Here is a 6,661-nt window from a genome sequence, read left to right on the forward strand (position 1 = left end):
GACCTCTTGTACATAATTTACCCTAAAACTGACCAAACGCGACTCGAAAACAAAGGACACGCAAAAACTTCTCGATAACTACCTGTTTCATGGCTCGTCCAAAATAACTTTTGGCTACCCAATCCATGCTTAAAAAGTCGGTCAAAGAATTTTTCCAAGTTAAGTACCCATATATGACATCTTGTACAAAATTTGCCCTAAAACTGACCAAACGTGACTCGATAACTACCTCTTTCGTGGCTCTTCCAAAATAACTTTTTGCTACCCAATCCATGCTTAAAAATGCCATTCATAGAATTTGTCCAAAGTTAGGTACCCATATATGACATGTTGTACATAATTTGCCCTAAAACCGACCAAACGCGACTCGTAAACAAAGGACACGCAAAAACTCCCCGATAACTACCTCTTTAGTGGCTCGTCCAACATAACTTTTTGCTACCCAATCCATGCTTAAAAAATGTCGTTCACAGAATTTTTCCAAGTTAGGTACCCATATATGACATCTTGTACAAAATTTTCCCTTGAACCAACCAAACGCGACTCGAAAACAAAGGACACGCAAAACCTCCTCTATAACTACCTCTTTCTTGGCTCATCCAAAATAACTTTTAGCTACCCAATCCATTCATAAAAAATTCCATTCATAGAAATTTTCCAACTTAGGTACCCATATACGACATCTTGACCAGAATTTGCCCTAAAACGACCAAACGCGACTCGAAAACAAAGGACACGCAAAACTCCTCGATAAATACCTCTTTCATGGCTCGTCCAAAATAACTTTCTGCTACCCAATCCATGCTTAAAAAATGTTGTTTACATAATTTTTCCAAGTTAGGTACCCATATATGAAAACTTGTGCATAATTTGCCCTTAAACCTACCAAACACGACTCAAAAACAAAGGACACGCAAAAACTCCTCGATAACTAACTCTTTCGTGGCTCGTCCAACATAACTTTTTATAACCCAATCCATGCTTAAAAATGCCGTTCACATAATTTTTCCAAGTTAGGTACCCACATATTACATCTTGTATAGAATTTGCCCTAAAACCGACCAAACGTGACTCAAAAACAAAGAACACGCAAAAACTCCTCGGTAACTACCTCTTTCGTGGCTCGTCCAACATCAATTTCTGCTACCCAATCCATGCTTAAAAAGCCGGTCATAGAATTATTCCAAGTTAGGTACCCATATATGACATGTTGTACAAAATTTGCCCTAAAACCGACCAAACGCGACTCGAAAACAAAGGACACGCAAAAACTCCTCGATAACTACCTCTTTAGTGGCTCGTCCAACATAAATATTTGCTACCCAATCCATGCTTAAAAAATTTGATTCACAGAATTTTTCCAAGTTAGGTACCCATATATGACATCTTGTACAAAATTTGCCCTTGAACCAACCAAACGCGACTCGAAAACAAAGGACACGCAAAACCTCCTCTATAACTACCTCTTCCTTGGCTCGTCCAAAATAACTTTTAGCTACCCAATCCATTCTTAAAAAAATTCCGTTCATAGAAAATTTCCAAGTTAGGTAACCATACATGACCTCTTGTACATAATTTACCCTAAAATCGACCAAACGCGACTCGAAAACAAAGGACACGCAAAAACTTCTCGATAACTACCTGTTTCATGGCTCGTCCAAAATAACTTTTGGCTACCCAATCCATGCTTAAAAAGCCGGTCAAAGAATTTTTCCAAGTTAAGTACCCATATATGACATCTTGTACAAAATTTGCCCTAAAACTGACCAAACGTGACTCGATAACTACCTCTTTCGTGGATCTTCCAAAATAACTTTTTGCTACCCAATCCATGCTTAAAAATGCCATTCACAGAATTTGTCCAAAGTTAGGTACCCATATATGACATGTTGTACATAATTTGCCCTAAAACCGACCAAACGCGAGTCGAAAACAAAGGACACGCAAAAAGCCGGTCATAGAATTTTTCCAAGTTAGGTACCCATATATGACATCTTGTACAGAATTTGCCCTAAAACCGACCAAACGCGACTCGAAAACAAATGACATGCAAAAACTCCTCGATAACTACCTCTTTCGTGGCTCTTCCAAAATAACTTTTTGCTACCCAATCCATGCTTAAAAAATGCCATTCACAGAATCTTTCCAAAGTTAGGTACCCAAATATGACATGTTGTACAGAATTTGCCCTAAAACCGACCAAACGCGACTCGAAAACAAAGGACACGCAAAAACTCCCCGATAACTAACTCTTTAGTGGCTCGTCCAACATAACTTTTTTCTACCCAATCCATGCTTAAAAAATGTCGTTCACAGAATTTTTCCAAGTTAGGTACCCATATATGACATCTTGTACAAAATTTGCCCTTGAACAAACCAAACGCGACTGGAAAACAAAGGACACGCAAAACCTCCTCTATAACCACCTCTTTCTTGGCTCATCCAAAATAACTTTTAGCTACCCAATCCATTCATAAAAAATTCCATTCGTAGAAATTTTCCAAGTTAGGTAACCATACATGACCACTTGTACATAATTTACCCTAAAACCGACCAAACGCGACTCGAAAACAAAGGACACGCAAAAACTCCTCGATAAATACCTCTGTCATGGCTCGTCCAAAAAAACTTTTTGCTACCCAATCCATGCTTAATAAATGTTGTTTACATAATTTTTCCAAGTTAGGTACCCATATATGAAAACTTGTGCACAATTTGCCCTTAAACCTACCAAACACGACTCAAAAACAAAGGACACGCAAAAACTCCTCGATAACTAACTCTTTCGTGGCTCGTCCAACATAACTTTTTATAACCCAATCCATGCTTAAAAATGCCGTTCACATAATTTTTCCAAGTTAGGTACCCATATATTACATCTTGTACAGAATTTGCCCTAAAACCTACCAAACGCGACCCGGAAACAAAGAACACGCAGAAACTCCTCGATAACTACCTCTTTCGTGGCTTGCCCAAAATAACTTTTTACTACCCAATCCATGCTTAAAAATGTTGTTCACAGAATAGTTCCAAGTTAGGTACCCATATATGACATCTTGTACAGAATTTTCCCTAAAACCGACCAAACGCGACTCAAAAACAAAGGACACGCAAAAACTCCTCGATAACTACCTCTTTCGTGGCTCGTCCAATATAACTTTTTGCTACCCAATCCATGCATAAAAATGTCGTTCACAGAATGTTTCCACGTTAGGTACCCATATACGTCGTCTTGTAGAGAATTTGCCCTAAAACCGACTAAACGTGACTCGAAAACAAAGGACAAGCAAAAACTACTCGATAACTACCTCTTTCTTGGCTCATCCAAAATAACTTATTGCTACCCAATTCATGCTTAAAAAATGTTACTCACAGAATTTTTCCAACTTAGGTACCCATATACGACATCTTGACCAGAATTTGCCCTAAAACGACCAAACGCGACTCGAAAACAAAGGACACGCAAAACTCCTCGATAAATACCTCTTTCATGGCTCGTCCAAAATAACTTTCTGCTACCCAATCCATGCTTAAAAAATGTTGTTTACATAATTTTTCCAAGTTAGGTACCCATATATGAAAACTTGTGCATAATTTGCCCTTAAACCTACCAAACACGACTCAAAAACAAAGGACACGCAAAAACTCCTCGATAACTAACTCTTTCGTGGCTCGTCCAACATAACTTTTTATAACCCAATCCATGCTTAAAAATGCCGTTCACATAATTTTTCCAAGTTAGGTACCCACATATTACATCTTGTATAGAATTTGCCCTAAAACCGACCAAACGTGACTCAAAAACAAAGAACACGCAAAAACTCCTCGGTAACTACCTCTTTCGTGGCTCGTCCAACATCAATTTCTGCTACCCAATCCATGCTTAAAAAGCCGGTCATAGAATTATTCCAAGTTAGGTACCCATATATGACATGTTGTACAAAATTTGCCCTAAAACCGACCAAACGCGACTCGAAAACAAAGGACACGCAAAAACTCCTCGATAACTACCTCTTTAGTGGCTCGTCCAACATAAATATTTGCTACCCAATCCATGCTTAAAAAATTTGATTCACAGAATTTTTCCAAGTTAGGTACCCATATATGACATCTTGTACAAAATTTGCCCTTGAACCAACCAAACGCGACTCGAAAACAAAGGACACGCAAAACCTCCTCTATAACTACCTCTTCCTTGGCTCGTCCAAAATAACTTTTAGCTACCCAATCCATTCTTAAAAAAATTCCGTTCATAGAAAATTTCCAAGTTAGGTAACCATACATGACCTCTTGTACATAATTTACCCTAAAACCGACCAAACGCGACTCGAAAACAAAGGACACGCAAAAACTTCTCGATAACTACCTGTTTCATGGCTCGTCCAAAATAACTTTTGGCTACCCAATCCATGCTTAAAAAGCCGGTCAAAGAATTTTTCCAAGTTAAGTACCCATATATGACATCTTGTACAAAATTTGCCCTAAAACTGACCAAACGTGACTCGATAACTACCTCTTTCGTGGATCTTCCAAAATAACTTTTTGCTACCCAATCCATGCTTAAAAATGCCATTCACAGAATTTGTCCAAAGTTAGGTACCCATATATGACATGTTGTACATAATTTGCCCTAAAACCGACCAAACGCGAGTCGAAAACAAAGGACACGCAAAAAGCCGGTCATAGAATTTTTCCAAGTTAGGTACCCATATATGACATCTTGTACAGAATTTGCCCTAAAACCGACCAAACGCGACTCGAAAACAAATGACATGCAAAAACTCCTCGATAACTACCTCTTTCGTGGCTCTTCCAAAATAACTTTTTGCTACCCAATCCATGCTTAAAAAATGCCATTCACAGAATCTTTCCAAAGTTAGGTACCCAAATATGACATGTTGTACAGAATTTGCCCTAAAACCGACCAAACGCGACTCGAAAACAAAGGACACGCAAAAACTCCCCGATAACTAACTCTTTAGTGGCTCGTCCAACATAACTTTTTTCTACCCAATCCATGCTTAAAAAATGTCGTTCACAGAATTTTTCCAAGTTAGGTACCCATATATGACATCTTGTACAAAATTTGCCCTTGAACAAACCAAACGCGACTGGAAAACAAAGGACACGCAAAACCTCCTCTATAACCACCTCTTTCTTGGCTCATCCAAAATAACTTTTAGCTACCCAATCCATTCATAAAAAATTCCATTCGTAGAAATTTTCCAAGTTAGGTAACCATACATGACCAATTGTACATAATTTACCCTAAAACCGACCAAACGCGACTCGAAAACAAAGGACACGCAAAAACTCCTCGATAAATACCTCTGTCATGGCTCGTCCAAAAAAACTTTTTGCTACCCAATCCATGCTTAATAAATGTTGTTTACATAATTTTTCCAAGTTAGGTACCCATATATGAAAACTTGTGCACAATTTGCCCTTAAACCTACCAAACACGACTCAAAAACAAAGGACACGCAAAAACTCCTCGATAACTAACTCTTTCGTGGCTCGTCCAACATAACTTTTTATAACCCAATCCATGCTTAAAAATGCCGTTCACATAATTTTTCCAAGTTAGGTACCCATATATTACATCTTGTACAGAATTTGCCCTAAAACCTACCAAACGCGACCCGGAAACAAAGAACACGCAGAAACTCCTCGATAACTACCTCTTTCGTGGCTTGCCCAAAATAACTTTTTACTACCCAATCCATGCTTAAAAATGTTGTTCACAGAATAGTTCCAAGTTAGGTACCCATATATGACATCTTGTACAGAATTTTCCCTAAAACCGACCAAACGCGACTCAAAAACAAAGGACACGCAAAAACTCCTCGATAACTACCTCTTTCGTGGCTCGTCCAATATAACTTTTTGCTACCCAATCCATGCATAAAAATGTCGTTCACAGAATGTTTCCACGTTAGGTACCCATATACGTCGTCTTGTAGAGAATTTGCCCTAAAACCGACTAAACGTGACTCGAAAACAAAGGACAAGCAAAAACTACTCGATAACTACCTCTTTCTTGGCTCATCCAAAATAACTTATTGCTACCCAATTCATGCTTAAAAAATGTTACTCACAGAATTTTTCCAACTTAGGTACCCATATACGACATCTTGACCAGAATTTGCCCTAAAACGACCAAACGCGACTCGAAAACAAAGGACACGCAAAACTCCTCGATAAATACCTCTTTCATGGCTCGTCCAAAATAACTTTCTGCTACCCAATCCATGCTTAAAAAATGTTGTTTACATAATTTTTCCAAGTTAGGTACCCATATATGAAAACTTGTGCATAATTTGCCCTTAAACCTACCAAACACGACTCAAAAACAAAGGACACGCAAAAACTCCTCGATAACTAACTCTTTCGTGGCTCGTCCAACATAACTTTTTATAACCCAATCCATGCTTAAAAATGCCGTTCACATAATTTTTCCAAGTTAGGTACCCACATATTACATCTTGTATAGAATTTGCCCTAAAACCGACCAAACGTGACTCAAAAACAAAGAACACGCAAAAACTCCTCGGTAACTACCTCTTTCGTGGCTCGTCCAACATCAATTTCTGCTACCCAATCCATGCTTAAAAAGCCGGTCATAGAATTATTCCAAGTTAGGTACCCATATATGACATGT

This window comes from Aegilops tauschii, unplaced genomic scaffold (assembly GCF_002575655.3).
Source record: "Aegilops tauschii subsp. strangulata cultivar AL8/78 unplaced genomic scaffold, Aet v6.0 Super-Scaffold_100181, whole genome shotgun sequence".
Taxonomy (NCBI): Eukaryota; Viridiplantae; Streptophyta; class Magnoliopsida; order Poales; family Poaceae; genus Aegilops; species Aegilops tauschii.